Below are 14,072 nucleotides of genomic sequence, written 5' to 3' on the forward strand. Positions count from 1 at the left end.
TGGGGCTTGAACCCACTAACCATGAGATCATCATGTGAGCCAAAACTGAGAGTTAGAGGTTTAAAGTTCCTGAGTCACCCGAGTACCCCAACTCTGTTTTTGAAACTAAAATTTATTTTAAAATATCAGTCTTATATAGGATTATTCTTGTTTTCCATTTTCCTAATAATATTTGAAATTAGCTCCTTTTTGAAATAAAAAATTTTCTGAGGCATATCAGTCTTATAACTAGAGTAAATTCAGTCTTTGGTATATAGAAATAAACTTTGAGTTTCAAATGTCTCCGGTTGTGACCACTGTCACAATAGTACATATTATGGGGGAGTGTTAAACAGAAACAACTGATCCTGACATCATCTAGAAATAGAAGAAAAGGAAAAAATTCACTTGTGAAAGTCATTTTTAAATAAAATGCATTTATGGGGTGCCTGGGTGGCTCAGTCAGTTAAGCATCAGACTCTCGGTATCAGCTCAGGTCAGGTTTGTGGAAGCAAGTCCTATGTCGGGCTCTGTGCTGACAGTGTGGAGCCTGCTTGAGATTCTCTCTCTCCCTCTCTCTCTGCTCCTCCCCTGAACATGCACTCTCTCTCAAAATAAATAAATAAACTTTAACTAAACTATACTCTCCCTTGAATTATAATCCTTTAGAGCTTATATTTAAGCAACTGTATAATCACTTAACAGATAAAGCAGAGAAGCTAAATAAGAGAAAATTCAAAATCACGTTATAAGAGAGATTTAAAAAAATGCTGTTTCTGGATCAATAGAAGAGACTTGTTAAATAGCAATACAAAATATAATACACTACCTAGAAATCATATAAGATGGAAACAATTTGCTAATAAGATTCATACTTTTGTAGTGTGCATTTAGAAAACCTGTCTAAGAATTATACTCCTATTAAGTTTCTGTTTGAGCTACTGTATAATCAACTAAACAATAAAACCAAAGGAGGAAAAAAATTCATTTTAAAAGACAAAAACCTCATGTGTTCCTGACTTATTTTAATGAACTTATTAATAAAAACAAAAATACTGAAATACTAACTATGCAATTAATTTTCAAGATTCACATTTTAAAAATCTATCGTTGTAAAACATTATCCTAAGAATGTATAATCCTATTAAGGTTCCATTTGAGCCATTGCATAATCACTTAAAAGAAAAAAATCTAGGGGTGCCTGGGTGGCTCAGTTGGTTGAACATCCGACTTCAGCTCAGGTCATGATTTCACGGTTTGTGGGTTCGAGCCCTGCATCAGGCTCTGTGCTGACAGCTTGCTCAGAGCCTGCAGCCTGCTTCAGATTCTGTGTCTCCTTCTCTCTCTCTGCCCCTTCCCTGCTCATGCTCTGTCTCTCCCTGTGTCTCAAAAATAAATAAATGTTAAAAAAATTTTTTTAATCTAATTTGCTTTAGTAGAGTGAAAAAAAGTAATCAGCAGTAGTCTTGGATCTTCAGAAGTGGACTCATGGAAAGCGGGATTGATCATTTCAGAAGGTGATTCATGTTGCCTTCATGCTATGTGGACAAGAGACTGAGTCTGGCCTTGGTGCAGACACTTTTTGTGGCCAGCAAAGGATGTGCTGGGTCGGGAAGTCCCCAGGAGGAGGGTGGAAGTGATTCCTGATGACCTTCAGCCTCACCTTCCAAAATAAGGGGAAAATAGGGGACCTCCCTAGGAATTTCCCTCTGTCTCCTTTGCAATATCCGAACCCTGACAGGAGGATGAGGGGGAAACTGTCTAGGTCAGAGGCTCCCAGTTCAGGTGGGATGTTGAACAAAAAAAAGATCCTGAACCTGTGTCAGTGTGAACAGCACCAGTACGAGTTCTGTCTTGCTCCTGGAGGGGGTCTGTATGGATGGAATTGGCCTGATGAAGGGACCCCTTTTCTGGAATCCTGACCTCGTGGGAGTATCATCTTGTCCACATAGGACATTTGACTCTGGATGCCCACATCACAGATGATCCTTTTTCCTCAGGAGTCTGGCCATCCAGAGGATTCCCTAGTGATCCTCTCAGGCCTCTGCCAATGATCTCATTTGGAATGTAAGGAAAATAAGGATCTTTCCCCAAATGTCTCAATGCATGTATTTTCTCTTCTTAAATTATCAAGATTTATCTCAGCCAACAGAACTCCCAGCAACGATTATCATGAGCCTTTCTTTCATGGGGAAATAAACTAGCTTTGATAATAATCAGAAATTCTTTTGAATTTTTCTGGAAGAATTTTTGTTTCTATTTTATAGGTGTTCCACTCTTCACACACATGGGTGATCTTCACATCTGCTTTAAAAAGGCTCTCCTCTTGGGGTGCTTGACAGGCTCAGCTGATGGAGGGTATGATTCTTGATCTCAGGGTTGTGAGTTCAAGCCCCATGTTGGGTATAGAGCCTACTTAAAAAAAAATTTAAATATATATTTTAAAAAGGTTCTCCTCTATCTTTGCAGGGTAAATTCTCTCCATATCGGCTATTTAGCGGAAATTAATTTCTTTTTCTTGATACAACTCAGAAAGAAATTTCTGCCAGAGCTTTGACCTTTCCCTTTAAGTGTTTTTTTCTAAAGGCAATGACACTCACTTGGAGACTTCTAATATGATCTTTAAATGCATCAATTATCTTCTTCAGTTAATTTAGTGGATATTTGAGGGGGGAGTTCCTTGAGAGATTTTTAATGTTTATTTTATTTTTGAGAGAGAGAGAGAGAGAGAGAGAGAGAGACAGAGCATGAGCAGAGGATGGGCAGAGAGAGAGGGAGACACAGAATCTGAAGCAGGCTCCAGGCCCTGAGCTGTCAGCACAAAGCCCAACGTGGGGCTCTAACCCATGAACTGTGAGATCATGACCTGAGTCAAAGTCGGACACTTAACCAACTAAGCCACCTAGGCACCCCGGAGGTGATTCTTAACCTTCCTTGTGCATCAGAATCACAAATGCCTGGGCTCTTGCTCCCAGAGATTCTGATTTAGTTAGTTGGGGTGATACCTGACATCCTACTTTTCAAAGCTTTTTAATGTGTAGCCAAGGTTCGGAACCACTAAACTTTAATCAGACTTTGATCTGTTTATTGTGAAACAGACCTTTAGGTATTACCTTAATAATTATTTAAGGAAAAACAAACCGACCTCATCAAGTCCTGAATTCTTATCCTCTGGGACCTCTCTCCCTGAGGCAAGTAAAAACAGTATGGGAAAAGATTGCCATACACAGAGACTGCCTTACACAGAGCTACGGGCATTTCACAGCTGGAAATCCCTCCTGAGTATACTTGGCTGTTATTCACTCTCCTTACCATTGGGTATCTAATAATTATCATAGAATGGTTTCTTTATGTTGGATGCTGCTTTAGACATAGGTCTCTGGTACTAACTTGTTTTAAATAAATGGTTCCCTTTTTTTTCCCCACAAGATTTTAAACCCTAGGCAAAATAAAACATTTTAATTGTTATTCAGCTTTTTGTTTAGAGCTTTGCTGAGTAAACAGAGTAACAATATGTTTGGAATTTATTTTGTGTGAAGCATAGGGGTCAAAGAATTGGGTACTTGGTAGGGTGGCCATAGACAGTGGCTTTGCCACAGCTCCATTAAAGACACATAATGGAATCATGTGGGTTTCTCCTTATATATGCCTTGGATGCTAGGAGCCTCTGTGCTTCATCATTCAGTGGTACTGCTCTGTAATAGGTTAGCCATATGTTTCTGTGCTTTCTTTGTGTTCAGTTCTGGAGAGTGTGGAACCAACTAAAAACTCATTAATGTAATTTAATAATTTTAAGATTAACATAATTTACCTTTGACGGCAGTGTACAAATTGCAGTCCAGTCCAGGATAAGGCCCAATGGGTTAACTTAAGACACCAAGCTCTCTAGAGAGAACCTATAAGTCATTTCACTTTTGAGAGGGTATTGAGGAAAACGTGAGCCTTTGGAAAGGCCAGCAAGATTCACTCTTTCCAGCCACAAAGACTAGTTCACTGCTTGGGGAAGGACCACAGAGCTCTGACCATTGAAGGGGGCCATTCGCTTTAAATTAGTTCCACTTATTAAAATTGACAAGTTTGGCAGTTCAAATATCATTGCACTTAATGAAAAAAAATTTCCCTCTGAATATTTTGACGTAGTAAATGAAATTGTTCTCACAGATCATTCATCTATTCTCTGATTCAATAAATCCGTAGTATGTGGCCTTAAGGAGCTCACAGAGGGAGAAGGCAAGCTCTATTAATAAATTACATTAAAATGTCTAAAGTGCAATAGAAAAAGTGGAACAAGGCACCATGAGATCATACATGATAGGGATGATTAATTTTGTTTACTTATAGGGAAGAAGTCATAGGGGCGATGATATTGTAGTAGGTGGATAATATGTTTGTGTGAACCATGGCTTGCCTTTTCTCTGGACAGCTTGATAGCAATGGTGGAAACGTAAAAAATGAAAATTACCAATTTCATTCATTTTATGCTTTGTATAGCCTTTGAAGAAAGAGAGGCTTAGCCAATAATTTTGAAGCTTGAAACACATTTTTTTTTTCCTGTGATGTCCCAACAGGGCCTCTGTTATCCGAGCACAACTTCCTCCTCAAAGCAGGAAACTGGGAATCAGATATGACAACATACAGAATAACACATATGTAAAAACATACTTAGGATGTTTTTGAGAAGTATTTAATGAACTTAAGAACAGGACTGTTACCACACATATCAATCACACATTGGTTTTATTCAGAGTGGAGGTTTACAGCTTTGCTGTTACTACAAGTGTAAAAAAAGATAACTGCATGGTGCCATGCAAAAGTAGCCTTGGAGTAGCAAAGAATGAAGATGACTCAGAAAGGGATAGGATTCTAGGATGCCTGGGTGGCTCAGCCAGTTGAGTGTCTGACTCATGCTCGGGTCATAATCTCATGGTTTATTGGTTCAAGCCCCACGTCAGGCTCTGTGCTGGCAGTGCAGAGCCTGCTTGGGATTCATTCTCTCTCTCTCTCTCTCTGCCTCTCCCCTGCTCATGCTCCCTTTCTCTCTCAAAATAAGTAAACATTAAAAAAAGAAGAAGAAGAAAGGATTCAAATCTACATTCAGTACACAGAGACTTCAGTGATAGTATGTGTGGCTCAAGGGGAGTCTTACCAAGAGGAGTCTTCTCTTTAGCTAGTGGTGACTGTAAAAGTCAAGCTGTTTGGTAAGAAAGTCAAGAAATATGGGAGGTTATAGTAGGGGAAGAGACCAAAGAGGGAAGGAAAGCATACAGAAACTTAGGGAAGTTCAGCAACAGTAAAGGTAACAGATGGCAAAAGCCATGGGAGCAATGGAGCCTTAAGGAGCATGTAATCTTAGTGTGAAAATGCTGGCTCTGGAGTAGCTCTGGACAAGCAGGAACACTCACATGCCCCTTCCTTTTATAAGGCCATTACTCTACCACTTTGAAAACACACTTTGGCTCTATTGGAGGGACATCTAGGAAAAGGACAAAACAGGCTCAATTAACTTTAATAATATGTGTATGTATTACTCTTCAGATCTTGCTGAAGGTGTCTTGCTGAAGGCACACACAAAAAATTACACATAGCTCAGCAGTCTCAGAAAGAGGCAAGAAGGTGTGGTGAGAAATCAGTGGGCTTCTATTAGAGTAACAGTTAACTGTGGAGAGGTGTGACAGAACCCATACAGTGGGCATTCAAAAGAAGCCAAACCACTGTATACGTTTCCAAGGAAAATCTGGTTCGAGTATACTATTTAATTGATAAAACAAATGATTTTTTCAAGGAAATGCTGGTAGCTGAGCTCTGTACTTTTTGAAAAGTGTCTTTGATATTTCAAACAAGAGTAGGTATTAAAAGCATAGCTATACTTGGTAGAAAATGTCAGCAAATCCTAAAACTGCAGAATAAGTTGGTGGCTTTTTTAAAGAACTCATTTCTGAGCAAAATCTCTCCCTTGGACCATTTTAGCAAGCTGATGTAACTAGGTTATTTTAGCCAGGCAGTCTCTTTTTTCCTATAGCAGGTGCATGTGAATTAGGTGTGTAGAACTTAGGAAGAGTAAGGACAGACTGGCTAGTCTTTTGCATACAGGCTCCCTCAAATTAAATTTCAATGATTGGAAAATGTCATTTTCTTAAAGAGTTCAAAATGTCACATGAGTTTCTATTCCTTTATATAAAGAATACAAACTCATGCATTAACAAAGATTCTGTTCCCACCAATTTTTATCAACTTCTGATATCATTAGTTTAAGATTATTCTGGGAGCATAGCAAAACAAAATTATTTTATTATCAGACTATTGTTGAGCTTGCTACCAAACAAGTAGGTTAGTGTCTTCACCTTTCCATTTTATTTCCTATACAACCTCCCCAAATCTATCTATCTATCTATCTATCTATCTATCTATCTATCTATCTATAGATATGCAAATACATATGAAAAAAATATAGGGGCACCTGGGTGGCTCAGTTGGTTGAGTGTCCGACATTGGCTCAGGTCATGATCTCACAGCTTGTGGGTTCGAACCCCGTGTCGGACTCTGTGCTGACAGCTTGGAGCCTGGAGCCTGCTTTGGATTCTGGGTCTCCCTCTCTCTCGGCCCCCTTACCCACTTGCATTCTGCCTCTGTCCCTCTCAAAAATAAACATTAAAAAAAATATATATATATATATGAAAATGGATATTTATATTTGTATGAAGATATTTTCAGATACTTTCTAATGTTTTTAGAAAGTCCTATGAAATAAATAACTTAAGTAGTAATAGAATTGATTATCTCATATAACAAGAAGGCTCAAGGTTAAGTCAGAGGTGTAATGATGACATCAAAGATGCAGCTTACTTCTACCTTTTTGCTTGGCCATCCTCTTATGCTCTCTTCAGCTAACAACTGTCATGATCCCAAGACTGCAATCACAGTACCAGACACCATGTACAAATGCAATGACATCTAGCCGTGGTAGGGACTGTTTCTTTTTGTATGTTTCTCTTTCATTGTTTGTAAATATGGTTCTACTTAGGAAAGTAATGCATTTCAACAGACAATGAATATCTTCCTTTAATGGTAAGAAAAAGCCTTTCCAGAAGTATCTTAGTAGATTTCCCATTGTATTTTATTAGCTAGATTTGCATCACAGACCCATGCTTGAATACATCACTGACCAAGGAGATTGGGACCACACTGATTACCTTAGAGCAACATCTCTTGACCTTGGTACTATTGGTGTTTTGGAAGAAATAATTCTTTGTCTGGAGGGACTAGTGAACTGTACATTGTAGAATGTTGACCAGCATCTCTCGTTTCTCCCTACTAGATGCCAATAGCACTTCTCCCAAGATGTGACAATCAACAATGTCTCCAGACACTGCTGAATATACCCTGGGAAACACAGTCAATCAATCACCCCACTGAGAACCACTGACTTAGGTCAATGATAACTTACTCCATGGGTCTGGGCTCACCAACCCTGAAGCACAAAGAAGGTCTGAGATCAGGATTCTGTTAACAAGGAAGAAAAAGGAAATTGTTATTTGAGAGGCAGTCAGTGGATAGGGAGCCCCATTCCCTCACCCCCCGATTTTTTCTTGTCATTTTTCAACAAACAGATCAGGGACTTACTGAAAATATGAAAGATATAAAAATGAGTTATCTGATATTACTCAAAGAATGCTAGTTCCTGTCTAAATGCCAAGTGGATAATATAAATATCCTTATAGCCAATTGGTAATCTAGAAAATATAACCAGGGATAATTTGTGTTGAAGCACCAAAATTATGATTGGTTTGTTGGTTGTATTCTACAGGATTTAGATGTTCCTACTTTTGTCATGTTCTTGCAGCATTACCTAAGATTCTGCCATAACTCAGGTCCTATATCTAATGTTTAAGACTTTCTACTCTTATAATTTTTATTTGTCATCCATTGGTGATCAACACTTGCATCTTGGATTAAATCATTTGGTACGAAAAAGTGTGAATGTTTAAATTAATTCTAAAGCCATCTATTGAGGATCTTTTGTGTGCCAGGCATAAATACTATGAAGGAAAGTGACAAGACTGAAATACTGCATTAGAGAGTTAGAGACAAAGCTCTTTGAGGAAGTAACATTTCAGCCAAGACAAGGGGGAGAATGGAGATAGATTGAGGAAGGGGACCTGTCTGATTATATAATGGGCTGTAGGAAGGAGTTCTGATTTTATGGTAAGATCAGGAAGAAGAATGGACTTGGGAATGGTGTGTGTGTGTGTGTGTGTGTGTGTGTGTGTGTGTGTGTGTGATGAACTGCTTCCCTTTTGCCTGTTGTGGTTTTGTACTTGGAATGTAGCATGATTTTCAGCTGAGTTTTACTCCTTCTGTGCTATAATAATTTGTGGGATATGCAAACCTTTATTCTCCTTTTGTGATTTTTTTTCCCTTTCCATTTCTTAAGGCAGCATTGCTACTTGGCTTCTAGTCTCTCCAGCACAACTTAGGCCTCCTGGGTCTCTAAGAAGCCCCAACCTCTGGCTTTAAACCTGATGTTCCCACATGAGTGTCTTCAGGATCTAGGTCTATGGCCTTTTTTGGACCATTCCTTTTCATCTTACTCCATTGGCTGTGGAGAGAACATCTCCTGGGGAAAATCCCACTAGGAAAATTCTTCTGGGAACAGTAAGATCCCTCTATTTTTTTCTGCCTCACTTCCAAAAACCTCTTCATGACTGTAGGAATTAAACCATTCTTAATATAGATCACTGCTGCCCTTGCAGAAAAATATTTCTAGGATTTAAAAAGAAATCATTGAACCATTACTTAATGAGTAACTTCTGAGTGTTAGGCACAGGGCTTGGCATTAGGATATAGTAATGAATAAAGCTTACTCTCCATTCTTTTGAAGTGCTCCTCTGCAGGGGGTTATAATACATAAAAAAGTAGGCACCCTGGTGGCTCAGTTGATTGAGCATCTGACTCTTGATTTCGGCTCAGGTCATGATACCAGGGTTATAGGATTGAGCCCTGCGTCCAGCTCTGCACCAAGCGTGGAGTCTGCTTAAAATTCTTTCTCTCCCTCTGTCCCTCTGCCCTTCTCCCTAGGTAGCGTGTGCTCTCTCTCTCTCTCCCTCTCTCAAAACTAACAAACAAACAAACAAATAAAGTGATGACTGTTACAAAATTTTGTGAAAGGATGAGTAGGGAAGTTCTGGTTTGAAGAGGCTTTAGCCACCTCCCATGTCACCCTAAATGAAAATAAAATCTAAGTAAAAACTGGACTTGCTAGGCAAAAAGTTCCCCAGTGTACTTCCCTTTTCCTCCAAAGTCCCTCCTAAACATAAATTCTGGCATCTCCAGTGCTCTGTGGAGACTTTAAGCCAATACTTAAGATTGTGTCAGGGTTAACCAGTTGCAGAGAAGGGAGAGGAACCTTCTAGGCTGAGGGATGAGTAGACCCAAAGGCCCTGAGATGGAACAGAGATTGCCTGACTTGATAGAGGAGCTAACGAAATGCTTTCATTGTTTCCTGCTGAACTTCAGTACTTGGATTCCATGGAATACATAGATATTTTATTTTATTTTATTTAGTTGTTTTTTTTTTTTTTTTTTTTTTTTTTTTTTTTTTTTTTTTTTTTGAGAAGGGGCTTGCTTTATTGGGGAGAGAGCAACCAACAGATGAAGGCAGTCTGGTGGGCATGCTACACATCATGCTCAAAAAGAGCACAGGAGATTCTGCTAAGAAAGATCAACTGGAACATGGGTTCCTCTGGGCAACTCCCCCAACCTCATCCCTCTGAGGAATTGGGATACTCCCAACCACTTCCTTGAAGGCAAATGTGTTCACTACAGATAGAGCCCCTTAGGGGTGCCTTCTTGTTTTTTATAAAGAACATCTTCTTTAGATTTTTTTGAAGTCTTCATTTGTTACTTTCATTCTACGTTCTCTCAAGGCCATCAGACCAGCTTCTGTACAGATTGCCTTGATGTCAGCCCCAGAGAGGTCATCTTTAGCCATGATCAAGTCGTCCAGGGTTACATCATTGGCCAGCATCATCCTGCTTGTGTGGATCTGAAAGATGCGCTTCTTAGTCTTTTCATCGGGCAGGGGGAACTCAATTTTCCAGTCGATGCAGCCTGGTCTGATAAGGGCTGGATCCAAAGTTTCTATTCAGTTTGTGGCCATGATAACTTTCATGTCACCCCTTGAATCAAATCCTTCTACTGGTTCAACCAACCCAACATTGTTCATTGAATTTCTCTCTTACCCCTGCAATTTGAGTCGTATATTTTTGTTCCAATGGCATCAATTTCATCAATAAATATGATGGATTGTGCATGTTCTTCTGCAACTTGAAACAATTCCCGAACGAGTTTGGGTCCATCACCTAGGTACTTCTGAATAAGTTCAGAGCCAACCACTCTTAACAAAGTGGCTGAGATTTGGTTTGCTACTGCTTTGGCTAATAAGGTTTTACCTGTGCCAGGTGGACCATAGAGAATGACCCTCTTTGGGAGCTTTATACCCATCTCTTCATAACATTCAGGATGAGTGAGAGGAAGCTCCACAGATTCCTTAATTTCCTGGATTCGGTTGTCCAACCCCCCAATATCAGCATAGGTTTCCTGGGAGGCCTTTTCTACCTTCTACCTCCTAGGGGGGCCATGGGCCAAGGGACCCACGTCATCCATGAGCACACCTATGATGGTATGCACCTTGTGGTTGAGCAGGACTGAGCAGCCTGGTTCCAGCAGATCCTTGTCTACAAAGGAAAGAACGCTGGTGTAGTGTTTTAAGCCCACAGATGCAGACACTATGGCATGATTGTCATCAACGATCTCTTCAAACATTCTTACCAACATTGGGGTCCCCCTCAGATCATCCACCTTTGACCTTCCCCCCCTCTTGCTTTTCTTCTAAAGTCTTCATTTGTTTCTGATTTCTAATGAATTCATTCTTCATGAGAAGATGGTCTAACTTCAGTAATTTTAAGCGACGCTGAGTGTGAGGTGTCACCAGTGACAGCTTGCTGGCAGCATTTGGTCCCTTTGTTTTCTTCTTTTCTCCACTCTAGTTGGTACTTTTTTTTCTTGTCCTTGTCATCCTTTCTTGCCCCTCCAGGGCCCTGACCACCGCTCTGACTTTGACCCAGCTTGCCTTGGCAGCTTGAACCACCACTACTGGAAGTCCTACATAGACATTTTAAATAGAGGAGCATCAGGAATGGACATTGTTGCTTAGGTTTAGACTTCTAGTAAAAAGGCAAACATTAAGAAGGGACTTGGAAACCATTATGGCCTGGTATTAAATCTACCCAAGTGTTAAATATGATAATCAGAATGTGAAGAGTTTGGGAGGGATTGCCTCTTTTATGTGCATCAATAAGTGGGATACATATGGGGTGCCTGGGTGGCTCAGTTGGTTAAGCATCTGACTTGGGCTCAGGTCATAATCTCACGGTTCATGAATTCGAGTCCTGCATTGGGTAAGCTCAAGCCCCACTTCAGGTGAGCCCTGCTTCTCTCTCTCTACCCCTCATGGGATCCTCTCCTCTCCTCTCTTTCTCCCTCCCTCTCTCTCTCTCTCTATCCTCACTCACTTGCACCCTGTCTCTCTCTCTCAAAAAAAAAAGTAGGATACATATGGAAATTGTTTTGGACCATTGGGTTGGTGTTGTAGAAACCATCATCTGAAAGGTCAAAGGGCACTGAAAACAGTGTGAGCTTCTAAGGATAATATACAGGGAAAGGAGATCTCGGGATCTTGACTGGGTTTTGCCATGGCATTTCACTGGAGGAGGCTGTCAGTCATCACCCTGCATTTCTTTTATTCCCTTGTATAAGCATGCAAGTCACCATAAAGTCAGTGAATCTAAAGGACTTTTTTGAAGATATTAAAATTATTTAAAAAAATTATCTGTGTAACTATCAATATATCCTTTATTCCACCTCTCTTCCCCCCAACCCCCGTGAAGAGAGTCTCTTGGTTTTTAGCTTTCAGCAGATTTTTGTGGTGCCACAGATCCAAGAAAAGGATAAGAACTATGATTTTCTGATTTTAATACTTATTCGGCTTTATGTCCCTCACAACCCACATCTCAGTTGTGAGATATACTCATATCTGTTGGAGGTTTACTGACTTTCTCCTTCTGTTCCTCTTTAGTTTTGTTCTTCTATTTATGATGAATGAAGTTATTTCTCATGGCCGAGTAGCCTCTGCCCAGCCTCCCATCGCCACCGTCATACTACATACATGTGTTGGGGCTCAGGGCTTCCAATGACTTTTTCTAGACCTCTTGAAGTGTGTGCCTTTAACTTGGTAAACTTGAAAGCTTTTTCACTTTTTTTTTCTTTTTAAAAAATTTTTTAATTTAATTTTTTAAATTTACATCCAAGTTAGCATATAGTGTAACAATGGTTTCAGGAGTAGATTCCTTAATGTCCCTTACCCATTTAGCCTATTCCCCCCCACCACAACCCCTCCAGTAACCCTCTGTTCTCCATATTTAAGAGTCTCTTATGTTTCGTCCCCCTCCCTGTTTTTATATTATTTTAGCTTTCCTTCCCTGTGTTCATCTGTTCTGTGTCTTAAAGTCCTCGTATGAGTGAAGTCATATGATATTTGTCTTTCTCTAATTTCGCTTAGCATAATACCCTCCAGTTCCATCCACATAGTTGCAAATAGCAAGATTTCATTCTTTCTGATTGCCGAGTAATAGTCCGTTGTGTATATATATATATATACCACATCTTCTTTATCCATTCATCCATCAATGGACATTTGGGCTCTTTCCATACTTTGGCTATTGTTGATAGTGCTGCTATAAACATTGGGGTGCATGTGCCCCTTCAAAACAGCATACTTGTATCCCTTGGATAAATACCTAGTAGTGCAATTGCTGGGTTGTAGGGTAGTTCTATTTTTAATTTTTTGAGGAATCTCCATCCTGTTTTCCAGAGTGGCTGCACCAGTTTGCATTCCCACCAGCAGTGCAAAAGAGATCCTCTTTCTCTGCATCCTTGCCAACATCTGTTGTTGCCTGAGTTGCTAATATTAGTCATTCTGACAGGTGTGAGGTGGTATCTCCTTGTGGTTTTGATTTGTATTTCCCTGCTGATGAGTGATCTTGAGCATTTTTTCATGTGTTGGCTGGCTATATGGATGTCTTCTTTGGAGAAGTGTCTATTCATGTCTTTTGCCCATTTCTTCACTGGAGTATTTGTTTTTTGGGTGTTGAGTTTGATGAGTTCTTTACAGATTTTGGATGCTAACCCTTTATCTGATATATCGTTTGCAAATATATTCTCCTATTCTATCAGTTGCCTTTTAGTTTTGCTGATTGCTTCCTTTGCTGTGCAGCAGCTTTTTATTTTGATGAGGTCCCAATAGTTCATTTTTGCTTTTGTTTCCCTTGCCTCTGGAGACGTATTAAGAAGTTGCTGTGGCCAGGATCAAAGAGGTTTTTGCCTGCTTTCTCCTTGAGGATTCTGATGGCTTTCTGTCTTACATTTAGGTCTTTTATCCATTTTGAGTTTATTTTTGTGTGTGGTGTAAGAAAGTGGTCCAGGTTCATTTTTCTGCATGTTACTGCCCAGTTTTCCCAGCAGCACTTGCTGAAGAGACTGTCTTTGTTCCATTCTTTCCTGCTTTGTCAAAGATTAATTGACCATACGTTTGTGGGTCCATTTCTGGGTTCTCTATTCTGTTCCATTGATCTGAGTGTCTGTTTTTGTGCCACACTTCTTTTTTCTTATTTAAGCTTCATAATAATAGTTAGTAGGGAAAGACATTTTCACACCCAGTGACCTAGTTCTGCAGTAAGGATGAGCCTAGATGCAGTCTACTGGACCCTTTCTCTTGCTTTCCTTTTCATTGCAGTGGAGGATGTAGGTTAAGGATCAAGAGTTTAGGGTGTGGAGGAAAATGAGATGGTATTTTTCCTTTGGAGGTAGGAGTGAGCTTATTAAGGAATAAGTGGAAGGTTCTTAGATTTTATTCTGAGCAGAGGAGTAATGAAACCATGTCTATACAAACGATTGTTTGATTCAGTATGTTTGCTGGTTTGAGATGATTAAGTTTTTTACGTTTCTTTTTAAATGTCTATTTTTGAAAGAGAGAGAGA

At 39.7% G+C, this 14,072-nt stretch overlaps 1 long non-coding RNA gene and 1 pseudogene across 1 annotated transcript in view; both read right to left on the bottom strand.

The window, feature by feature from the left end:
* LOC122222739 overlaps positions 1 to 14,072 on the bottom strand; it is a 56,257-nt gene that overhangs the window by 38,104 nt on the left and 4,081 nt on the right. Inside the window, exon 2 of the long non-coding RNA XR_006203832.1 lies at positions 7,424 to 7,479. This is a non-coding gene — a long non-coding RNA (uncharacterized LOC122222739). The remainder of the gene's footprint in view (positions 1 to 7,423; positions 7,480 to 14,072) is intronic.
* LOC122222737 lies at positions 9,735 to 11,196 on the bottom strand (annotated as a pseudogene).

The sequence above is a fragment of the Panthera leo genome, chromosome B3, assembly GCF_018350215.1.
Source record: "Panthera leo isolate Ple1 chromosome B3, P.leo_Ple1_pat1.1, whole genome shotgun sequence".
NCBI classification, from domain to species: Eukaryota; Metazoa; Chordata; class Mammalia; order Carnivora; family Felidae; genus Panthera; species Panthera leo.